We start from the raw sequence: 12,592 nt of genomic DNA on the forward strand, positions 1-12,592 counted from the left end.
TATTTGGTATAGGAAAAGAAATACCTTTCTTGGGTTAATGTGAATTTTCAAACTGTAGGTTATCTGGTGAGGTTTGTTCATCTTGAACCTGATCTAACTAACTATCTCTGTTTAAATTGTTTAGTTTTCTCTCTATCTCTTGCCTCTCTTTGGTTGGTCTTGACTTAGCAAAATGCATCTAATCTGATTTCATCATCTCTTCAAGAAGAGACTTACAGAGGAATACAAAAACTTGTATTATTACCTAGGGATTTTCTCACTTACATGTAGGATACAGGTCATTTGCCAAACCCTCTGGCTGATTATCTTCTGATCTGTTTAGAAACTTTCTTAAAAATCTTTCCATTGGTTCTTTGTTCAAAGTATTTTTTATTAAAAAGATAAGCCTTTAATGTCCTTAACATTGAAGTAACCTTGGAGTTCTTTTAAATTGTGAGCCAAAAGATCGTTAGGTCAGGCAATTAAATTAATATTCAATGAGAATTTCACCTAAAGTTAAATTGCATGACCTTAAAATACTGAAGCATATCTTACACATGGACTTAATCCCCTAGAATTTCTTCAGTTCTTATTTTTCACCTGAGATCTCTCCTCTATTGAATGTTTCAGGCACTGTAGATGTGATACTCGGACTGTTACTTGTTTCGTTACTGGTCGTTTCCCCAGTGGGGAACTTGGTGTTCTGTCTCTGGATCTCTGTCTCATGTACTTAGAATCTAATCTGTTGTCTTTTGTTCTCAGAGAAGAGAAAATGAACACTGTTATTTTTCATCAAAGCTCTGTCAAGGATTTCACATTGCTAGAAAACAGTGGCCCTTTGTGGAGCTGATGACTGCTGTTGGCAGATGTGAATGGTGGGACTAGGATGCTGAGGATGTGGTGATGGAGGTTGTGTGAATGAGATGGAAATGAATAGATCATTTAGAAGGCTCTTTAAAGCTCACAGTGACTGTCAGAGGAGAGTTCAATTCTTTGACTCCTGGGCTTCCATAGGAAAGCTTGAAATCTTATATCTTGGTCACCAATTAAAAACAACACTCATAAGAAATAAACAAAAAAATTTGCTATCAGGTAGAGTTTACATTTTAAAGAATTTTTAATATTTAATATGACAAATACTAACAAATATTTTACATTTTAAGTTTTCATGATTTACAAGTAATATGTGGAGAGGGAGGGAAGGGGCACAAGGAAAACCCAGAGGACAATCTGACTTTGGTGATGGTATACAACCTAATTGAATGACAAGATAACCTGGAGATGTTTTCTTTAAACATATGTACCCTGATTTATTAATGTCACCCCATTAAAATGAATAAAAATTTATTTAAAAAAACAAGTAACATGTATTTTCAAAAATATAAAAACCACATTGGAAGATAACTTTTTTTGGTCCAATTTTTCCTTTATTCCTCCACACACACAAAAATGCTGATGGACACAGGCAGTAGTGTGGAGATGGCCAGGGAAAGGGGGGAAGTGGAGTGAGTATAACGGGCATAAATGGTGATGGATGGAGACTTTACATGGGCATGAACACACAATATGGGGTATAGAGGATGTGTTGAAAAATTGGGCACCTGAAATCTGAAACAGTTATGTTTACCAGTATAATACCAATAAAATCCAATTAAAAACATTTCTGTTACCTAGTTTAATGCCCTTCAGAATGAGTGGTCACTGCTCTTGATGCTGGACTTTTATCCTGGTTACTGTTGTCCGTGAATGTTTCCTTAATGATGTATTGTTATTCACACCAGTCCCAAAGGGATTATAAGGAAACAGCAGGCAGGGATAGCATGGTCCCTTCACTGCCATTCAGGCATTTCTGTCTAGAAGTCTAGGATTGACATAGTGCATGAGAAAGTGGCTTCTTTACAAGAAGACTGTGCCTCACCTTGCTTTTGTCTGTCACAAACTCCCTATGAAATGTTTTCCACTTAAACAATCAGTACCTTTACAAGACCCTCTTTTGACTGAATTTAGTGTCACCTAAACTCTTTGAAATGACAATGCAAAGCTCATTATTGACGTATAGATGTCTATAACACAATTTGGGTGAAAATAGCAGACTATAGTTAAGATTTTATCCCGTTTTTAGGGTAATTTTATATGCATAGAGAATTTCTTAGTATATTTATTGAAATGCACACAGCGGCCATTCCTTAATGGGAGTGACTTAAGGGGAGCATTCAAGGGGAAACTTCATTTTGTGGGAAAAAATCATTCAGAAATGCTGTAATTGTTTTAAAGGGGGCAATGACCAGAAGTCTGGATAACTTTTTCACTAAGAGTCCTAACCGAAGCACCAGCACCCTGGTGAATCTCCTGCAGTGCTGTCTGTGCTCTGGTCTTCCTCAATGTCCATTGGTGATTGGACTCAGTCAGGCTGGGTTTGAATAACAGAATTTACAAAGAATCACTTGTGTGTGGGGTGGAGTGCACCTTTCCAGAGAATATGGTGCTCTGCCCTGATAGACAAGGATATGCTTTCCTGACATTAGCATTCTTTTGAAGTTAAAGTAATCTAATGAGTGCATGGTCAGTCAGAAGTCAGAGCAGTAGTTTTCTGTGGTATTTCATGCAGGTCAACATCTATATAGGCTAGCTGCTTTACTGTTTTTATCTAGTGAATGTGTGTATGTCTGCAAGTGTCAGTTTCATTTTTTTCTGGAGCTGTCACCAACCCTTCCTGGATGCTAGATTGTCCACCCACCTTCTTATGCACACAGACAGGAGATATTAAGAATTAGCTTATTTCACCAAACAATTATTATCTTACCTTGTCAAATATTTAGTGTACATTTTTGAATAAGATTTTGCTGTTGTCTTCTAGCATCTTACAGTCTAGATTGGGCTTTCTCAACTTTTAGAGAAGTTAATTCTTTGTTGTTATGTGACTGTCATATGCATGGTTGATTGCAGCATCCTTGAATAAACAGACAATGCCAGATAGTCCCTGGGAGGCAAAATCCCTCCCATCTGAGAATCCACTGGTCTGTGGTGAAGACATACACACTTTAAAGAGACCATTTTTATTTTTAGATAGAGAATATCTTGGTTGGAAGGAGTAAGTCAGAGACTGAGAGAACAGAAATTCTTAATTGCTTTTAAAAATATTCTAGAGGTGGGTTTTTTTGGCAAATTACTCAAATTTTTTACTTGTCAATACAATTCAGCAAATATGTGCATATTTGTTACTATATTAATGATATAATCTGATTTAGTATTTTCACATTATCTGTTTTTATAGAAATTGAACAACCTTAAAGAATAATCAATTTTCATAAAGATTAAAATTTTGTGCTGTATATGTGTGTAAATAAAAGGCAGAAAATTGTTCTTATTTGTGCGTCTGCTTAAAATTATTGTAGTTGGATGGTTTAATCAGACAATGCCAAATGACTTGTGCCAGTTTATGGTTTCCACTTAAAAGAATGTGGTAGTAAATTCTGCATACCACTGTCATACTGCTCAAAACCAAAGCATTGATTTCCTTATTGGCATCACTGACTGGTATGTGTGATTAGGTCACAGAGCCTATGGAAGATCCATGCAGCACTTGCCCTGTTGTCTGAGAGTTCCAATATTGGAGCTACTGGTCAACTGGGGCTTGAAAACTAGAATGACCTGATGTAGGTAAAACAAATTGCTCCTCCATGAAGCAGCAGCAGGGGGGAACTCTGAGCCTCTCTCCAGTGACCAGTAGGTGGTGCTGGTGTACCTGTTTCTCATTCACTTGCCTTTAAATCACCTCTCTTAGTGAGTGAGAAGAAAGTGAGAAAGAGAAAGATATGCATGCGGGGTGCTCTAGCCCAAGGGATAGCAACAGGGTAAGGAAAGTGCTGCTTGCTGTGCGTTCAAAGCACTGAGTTCCAGAGGGCAAGTTTTTAGTGCAGTTTTTCATTTAGTTATCTGAAAAAGCTGCTTTTTCTTGGGGCAAGTTAGTATTTTTCTGTATAGTACCAAGCAACACTAGTAACAGCCAGTAACTACAAGAGGCTTAAAGAACAGCTGATGCCAAACATGAGTTTAGAAAAGTATGAAAGCTGTTTGTTTTTTAAAAATGCTCATTATTATGAGCATCTTTTTAGATTATGTAATACTGGTATTTATGCAGAGGTATTTGAATATTTTGGTAATACTCTTGTTAGCCTTTTATTTATTCATAAGTTCAACATGCAGCTTTTGGAATACCCCTCTGTACAAGAATTTGTGTAGGAAGATTTTTGAAGAGGGTGCAAGAAAGGATTTGTTGACTTTAGCAAATTTTTCCTCTTACATATAATGACCATTAGAAAAGAACAGACAGCAAAGGGAAAACAACCGTGTCACTGCTCCTCCGTGGATTATGTGATCCTGAAATGGTGTGTGCTCTAAAAAGAACCTTTATCTCATCCGGCCACCTTGCTCGGTAATATTACAATTGTGGTCTCTTCTCATCAGATAATTAAATGATAAGACTAATTTTCAAGATACTGTATTTTATTAAATTGCTGATAATTTGAAATACTTTAATAAGATTTATTATTTTTTTAAAAACAAAATATTAATGCAAAAATATATATGGCAATAGTGCTCTTTATCTAATTAGTTTGTTCTTTCCTTTTTTTCTTTAAAAACATTTAACTTTTGTGTAGAGTAATTATTATCTCAGGGATTATTAAATGAATTGCTGCCTCATTTAAAAATGGTACAAGTTGCTCTATAATAGCATCAGATTACTAAGCAGATCCATCCTTTTATAGGAACAAAATGGCTGATAGTTACCTGAATAGGCTATATCCAAAGTCATATTTGAAAGGGAGAACCAGCCCTGGCCGGCTGGCTCAGCGGTAGAGCGTCGGCCTAGCGTGCGGAGGACCCGGGTTCGATTTCCGGCCAGGGCACACAGGAGAAGCGCACATTTGCTTCTCCACCCCTCCGCCGCGCTTTCCTCTCTGTCTCTCTCTTCCCCTCCCGCAGCCAAGGCTCCATTGGAGCAAAGATGGCCCGGACGCTGGGGATGGCTCTGTGGCCTCTGCCTCAGGCGCTAGAGTGGCTCTGGTCGCAACATGGCGACGCCCAGGATGGGCAGAGCATCGCCCCCTGGTGGGCAGAGCGTCGCCCCTGGTGGGTGTGCCGGGTGGATCCCGGTCGGGCGCATGCGGGAGTCTGTCTGACTGTCTCTCCCTGTTTCCAGCTTCAGAAAAATGAAAAAAGAAAAAAAAAAAAAGAAAAAAAAAAAGAAAGGGAGAACCATTTTCTATGTCAGCTTAAGCATTCTTCAGACTATTAATGCAGATTCTAGGTTCCTTAGTAATTTTTAAATAAAATTTTAAAAGATTTTATTTATCAATTTTAGAGAGAGGGGAGAGAGGGAAAGAGAAAGGTGGATGAATCAGCGGGAAGCATCAACTTGGTAGTTGCTTGTTGTATGTGCTTTGACTGGACAAACCTGAGGTTTTGAACTGGTAACTTCAACATTGTAGGGCCGTGATGGCGAACCTTTTTATAATAACCGCCCACTTTTGCAGTGCTGGTCAACCTGGTCCCTCCCGCCCACTAGTGGGCGTTCCAGCTTTCATGGTGGGCCAATTGCGGGGCTGTTTGGTTTCTCCACTACTGCCCACCATTCATATGTGCAATTTTAACATTAATAGTACATAATATTTTTTATTTATTTAAAAATGTGGTTAACATATATTTTAATTTTCCCTGTCTCTCTCTCATTTTTTAAGGGGCTTCTGAATGACTTTTCAATAGAGGAAAAGTTATCCCTGTGGCATTTCCTGAACTTCCCCACCTCTTCCCCATGTCCTTCAATACTGTCTCTGCATATCCACAGAACATCAGAGCAGTGGCCCCTGGTAGGATGCTGAGGACCTTTTCTACTCCCTATTTGAATGGTGTGCCCAGGGATAGCCTGAGGCACTTGTTTGGAGTGCAGATGGTTGGTATATCTGAAGACAGTGTTGTCTTTTGTAAGAAGATCACCAAAAAATCTTTAGATTTGATGATAAAATTTAAGGGAAGAACATTTTAAAACCTAGCTAGTAGAGTAAAACAACAAAGTTCTGATGAAGTTCTTGTATTTGCTACATACTTACCATGAAAGTTTGTTACCTACATTGATCTCTTTTTGAAGATTAATTAAAGATCTATGGAATTTATATAAATAAAATAGCAAGACAAGTTTATAGATTCTAAGAAATCTTAGAAAATTACAGCAGACCCTGAATGCAACCATCAGTTTTCAACATTCTTCCTGTTTGGAGGGAAAATTCTTAAGTAGAAGTGTTGTAAGAACATTTAAATGTTAAATTGCATGCACCACAGCAAATGATATCTTTTTGGGGGGCGGGGGTGAGAGGACGGGAGATAGTGAGACAGACTTCTGCATGTGCCTCAACCGGGATCTACCTGGCAACCCCTGTTTGGGGCTGATGCTCCAGTACCAAGCTATTTTTAATGCCTGACGCTTTTGCACTCCTGTGGAGCAATCCTCAGCACCCAGGGCTATGCTCAAACCAATCAAGCCACTAGCTGTGGGAGGAGAAGAGGAAGAGAAGAAGCAGGGGGAGACGCAGATGTTTACTGTTCCTGTGTGTCCTGACTGGGAACTGAACCCAGTATGTCCATATGCTGGGCCAACACTCTATCCACTGAGCCACTGGCTAGGGCTAAATGATGTCTATCTTGATTGTTGTTATTGTATAAAAACTTGGTAATATTCATTGATGACGCATCCCCTCAGTGCCATAGCACAGTGTCTTTGGTTTCTATATCTGTAGATATTTCTAGGATTTTTTAAAAAAGATTTTATTTATTCATTTTAGAGAAGGGGGGAGAGAGAGGAAGAGGAGGAGCAGGAAGCATCAACTCCCATATGTGCCTTGACTGGGCAAGCCCAGGGTTTCGAACTGGCGATCTCAGCGTTCTAGGTCGACGCTTTATCCACTGCGCCACCACAAGTCAGGCTATTTCTGGGACTTTTACATTTGAAATCCCATTTCTTCAATTGAATAGAGGGAGAAATGAATTTTGGAATAGCTGAAGTTGCCCCTAGGCATTTGGTGACCTCCATCTGATTTATATTTGACAAGTGAACCAAGCACAAGCACAAGTATGCTCTGAGTGAAGAACACTGTTTTGAAAAGAAATTTACACTGCAATGATGACTGAACTGTCAGCCTTTTAGTGTCTGGCTGAGACCAACTATTCTGCTTGGAAGCCTCTATACATTTTAAAATTTGTACCTGAAGGCAAATAATAGTGAACTTGAAAGCCAAAGATTATAGTTTGAAAGGTACATCAATTCTGAAAATAGAGTGGTTTCACTGTGGTATTCCATCTGAAGAGTTGAATCAAGGTGGAGGGGAAGTACATTCAGGTTTCCTATTTCTTCGAAGAAGGAAGGCACCTGTTCTCGTGCTAACTGGCTTATATTATCAGATGTATTGAATGTTAAAAACAGAATTGATGAGAGAGAGAGAGAGAGGAGGCCTGCTTCTTGTACTGGAAGATCACTCTGAGCCCTACTTGGTTAGTGTTATAGCAGTGTTAGAGAGCAGCTTTGCTTTCTTTCTGGAGGGGTCATGGTTGTATTTGACAGAACCTCTGTTAATGCATTTCGGGAAATGTAAAGACATATTGATTATCTTTCATCACTTTAAAAGAAAAAAGTGGTATAGTAAAGGCAATCAAAAATGTCATTATGTTCCGCATTAACTCATGTACTTACTGATTTATTCACATCTCTAGTTATTTTTTAAGACAAGGGGATATTGTAAGAGAATAATAAACATTGATTATGTTGAGCAAGTTTATTGTTTAAATGTGGTTGAGGAAAATTTGCTTTTAATAGTGAACTACTGAATGAGGAATAGGTGATCCTATATATGACATAATTGTGATGTGGTGTTTAGGGTTCTATTATCTAATAAATCCAGTATAAAATTTATAGCATCATTAAGAATGTTCTTAAAGATTTCAACATACATATGTCCCTAACTTTGTAAGACTTTTAAATAAGTGTAGTGTAAAAAAAATGTACATTAGTAGCTGTATAGTTCTTAACTGTCAGAATGATTTGCTACAGGGACTAGATCCTATTGCAAGCTGTCAAATTTGTATATTGCTGTAATACCAAACCATAAAATCTTTTGAGTAAAATGGAAAATGTCAGATGGGCATGACTGCAAGTAATATACTTTCTGAAAGCTGTAGATGTCTATAGGAGAAAGTGTGTAAATGCATGAAATGCTATCTTGTTACTATGTATTTTTATTTATTTATTTTATTTATTTATTTATTTATTTATTTATTTTTACTCTGCTGAAAGAAGACTGTGAGGCAAAAGGAAATTGATTGGGACTATTAAATTTTTAGTTTTGACTCATTTTTTTCTCTGAGGATTAATTTAAACAACATTATTAGACTGATATTTATAACTTCAGATAATTCATGATTAGTGTATTGTGACAAAGTTTTCTTATTGGTTCATTTTTTCTGAACTTGTCTGTGTGAATAGTGATTACTGATGGCTCTTTTAATTGACTGAGTGAGTTGGGGTCAGGGTTCCAGAGATGGGGTCACCCCTTTCACTCTAACATTGATTGGGTCACTACCAACAAACACATGCCAAACCAAGGCAGCTGCTAGACAGCTCTAAATAATCGCTAGGGTTTTTGCTTGGTTAACAGTGATTGACAGCAGAGAGGTTATAGTTTTTGAAAGGAATAGTCAGTATTGTAAAACAGTAGCTTCACTATTATTTATTTTTTCTTATATGTTAGATAAAGTAGGTATTTATACCCTCAGGAGATTGTTTTAAAAATCAACAAAAAAGTTATAAAATGCTTTTTGTATAACACGAGAATCTTTTCTTTCCTTTTTTTTTTTTAAGATTTTATTTATTGATTTTTCAGAGAGAGAAGAGAGTTAGGCGGGTGGTAGAGTGAGAAGTATCAACTCATACTTGCTTTGCTTTAGGTGTTCAGTGATTACTTGTCACATTCGCCTAGACTGGGCAAACCTAAGGTCTTGAACTAGCGACCTCAGTGTTCCAGGTCTATGCTTTATCCACTGTGCCACCACAGGCCAGGTGAGAATCTTTTCATACTTGTAATTAGTTTAACATAAGTCACTGTGTTATATTTTAGGCATATTCTCACTATGTAGTGATGTGACTTTCTAACATGAGCTCATAGATACAAGTACCAGCACAGTTTTAGGCAGCCACTGTAGGGGTTTATTGCTTTAAAATCAAAGGTTCTCTGCATTCATCTGAATTACCCTTTGGATCGTGCAGGTCTAAGCCTCTGTTCCACTGAGCTTGAGAGTGGAGCCTCTGGATTGAGATTGTTTGATTTCTGCATCCTCCATTTAGGCCAACTTGGCCTTGCACGTTAACCTCACCTGTAAACGGGGATGGTAGTGAGGATGAAATGAGAAAGTGAAGGGCCCCGTATATAGTTTCATTCAGGGTTGCTCATTGCTTACAGCTAACCATGCAACAACCTCTTGCTGCATAAATCTCTGTAGGCTGCCTTCCACCCACTCAGGACCAGAGCAGATAAATATTTATAAGGAGGAAGTAGGTTCCTGGTGTTCTCTCATGTGTTCATTCATTCATTATTTAACAAATATAAATATTTACATATTTAGGACTTGCTATGTGGTGAGGTGATAGAATGTACTTTGTTTTCACTTTTATAGATACTACAGAATAATAGGAATTTTTGAAAATTAGACAAGCAATTGCAAAGCACAATGAAAAGATCTATTATAGTAAAAATTCAGAAGGATTGATGGATCAAAGTAGATTTGGGGTGTAAGGGCTGGCAGTATAGGGGTATAAAAAAAGCTTCCTGGAAGAAGCAGTGGCTAGTAATGCCTAATCCGAGACCTGAAAGAGGGGAAGAGCTAGCTGGAGGAGGGGTCCGGAGAATAAACAGTATGCCTGGTAGCCTGGAAGTGGGAGAGAAATGGAAGGTCTAGGAAATGAAATTTCAGTGGAGGTGAAGCTTGAAGTATGAAGAGGGAGGACGAGTCCTGAGAAGCAGAGCCTCAGGTGATCTAGAATGCTGTGCTCAGGACAGTGACCACTGGCCACTAGGGCTGCTTGGAGCTTGTTAGTGTTATGAAGAACTGGACTTCAAATTTTATTTGATTTAAAATAAGCTAAATTTTAAAGCTCATGCAGCATAAACATATGAAACATAATTATAGTTTTGGTAGTCTACATTTCACATTTCAAACACTCGTGAAAATTTAGTGTACAATTTGAGGTGTGCTAGAAATATAAATATACTGTAGATTTCAAAGGCTTAGTATGAAAAAAAAGATTGTAAATAGCCCATTAATAATTTGTTATATTGGTTATATTTCAAAATGATAATATTTTGGATTTGTGGAGTTAAATAGGATATATTATATTTTTAAAATTCATTTCCTTTTTTTTTTTTTTTCCGGTCGGGCGCATGCGGGAGTCTATCTGCCTCTTTTCCTTTTTTTATTGTGGTTAAATATTCTTTAAAAATTTTCATTTTAATCATTTTTGAGTGTATAGTTTAGTGGTATTAAAGTACATTCACATTGTGCTAGAATCCCAACTTCCTCCACATCTAGTCTGAATCACCCTGCCTCTGATCAGTTCACTTCAATAACCAGATTTGTGCCAAAATCACTTTCACATAATTATTGAAACTGCCCTCTCTACCTTCAGCCCTTCTCTCTTCAATCCTCAGAGTATCTATCTCCAGAACTGTTTCATTATTTTGCACTGAAAGTCTGTATACGCAGTGAAAAGTAATTCCCCATTCTCCCCTCTCACCTGTTTTTTATGTGGCTTCTAAAACAGTAATAATTGCATATGTGGCTCACATTGGGTTTTTTTCTGTATAGTACCAGTTTAGAGGATTTTTGTACTTTACACTGAACACACCAGGGAACCTTTAGTACCTGATAAGAAGTGGAATAGTACAGTCAGAGGCCGCTTCGGACTAGAGCTGTGGAGAAAGCCCAGGTTCTGGCACAGGCAGCTGGGAGAGTGGTCATGCCATGCACAGGGAAGTGCGTTTTGGATGTAGTTAATTTGAAGTCCTTGTAGTTTATCTGGGTGTGTCTCAGGGTGCCAGAATATTACTTCTCGTGCGTGTGTAGCTATTTAACAGCTTTTTCCTAGGTTGTTAGGGATATAGGCAAGTGTTGTTCAGTTGGCTATTACTGGTCAGTAATTCAGGGGCTGTGAACAATTGCACTTTGTCCGGATGTGAATTTGGTTTATGATAATACTGTAGTTGCTGTTCCCTACTCTTTTTGATGTGTAATCGTCAGGTAAGATGGTGTCGGCCCTTAAAGTTTCATTTATGTTCTCTTAGAGGAAACAAATGAAGCACATTGAAAATGAAAACAAAACCCATAGAAATGAAATGGTTTAATTTGCAAAAGTTGAGCAAGAAGGAAAAGTCTAGTGATTTTATGAAAGATGAGCATGTTCTGAAACCAGTAAAAACAGCCTGCACTGGAACAGCGTTGCCCAGGTGAAAGGGGATTCACGGTCAGAACCACACAGGATTGTACAAACCCCTGAAAAGGTGTTCATTTCAGAACTGCTTTTAGTTTTATTCTCAGAATTAAAAATACCATCTTTTTACTAATAGTTTTCAGGATCTAACTTTAGGATAACATTTTAAATTGTGGATTGTTTTCTGTTTGGAATATCAGATACATTCCATCTTTCTTTAGAAACCAAATATTTTAATTTTAATAAATGAAAAAAGTAGTCAAGTAAATTAAATTGACCACTTTTTATTATAGGAGTAATGTATAAGGTTCATTAAAACATCCAATTTTTTTTCTATTGCCATCCATTACTCATTATTAATTTTTTTTCAATTTCAAACACTTATTTTCTCTGCACAGAGCAAAAAAAATTATGAAATCTTTTCTGTAAATTACAGATATTTTTCAGTAAAAAGAATCATGATATCCTGGCAAAGGTATAATTTTAATAGACTAATGAGCTTTCTGACCAGAGTTGACTGAGCCTCATCTAATTTTTACAATGATAAATCGACTGTGTCAAAATTTGCGATCTAGTTTGGTGAAATATTTTACTATGAAAGATTAATTCTCATTTTTAATTTATGAGAACAGTGGTGGTATCGTAGCAGGTTACCATATGCTGGCCATTGGGTATGATTTATTTCAATGAATGTCACTTATTGATGTGTGTAGTCATTGTTGACTCACATTTAATCCCCCAAACTCTAAGTGGTATGAAATGTAATAAGTCAGTCACCCACTGTACTTAAACAAAGCAAAATGCTCTGATACACAGATCTATTCAGTTCTCTTTTCCTGGCTTTAATGATGTCACAGCCTTATATTTGACAGCTGTTGATTTGGAGGGATCTATTAAGGATAATTTCACAAAACATACATTTGAAATGTGATATAATCACCTTTCATTGATAATAATTTGGGGATTCCAACTTGTCATTTTAAAGATTTGGAGGAAAATTGTGGAATAAAGAGCATTTCTTTCATGCCTTTGTCAGTTTTATTCAGCAAATATTTATGGAGTAGATCACAGTGTTTGGCGCTC

At 37.3% G+C, this 12,592-nt stretch overlaps 1 protein-coding gene across 4 annotated transcripts in view; it reads left to right on the forward strand.

Moving 5' to 3' along the window:
- Positions 1-12,592, forward strand: part of KDM4C (lysine demethylase 4C) — a 465,676-nt gene that overhangs the window by 336,057 nt on the left and 117,027 nt on the right. The window lies entirely within an intron of this gene.

This window comes from Saccopteryx leptura, chromosome 2 (genome assembly GCF_036850995.1).
Source record: "Saccopteryx leptura isolate mSacLep1 chromosome 2, mSacLep1_pri_phased_curated, whole genome shotgun sequence".
NCBI classification, from domain to species: Eukaryota; Metazoa; Chordata; class Mammalia; order Chiroptera; family Emballonuridae; genus Saccopteryx; species Saccopteryx leptura.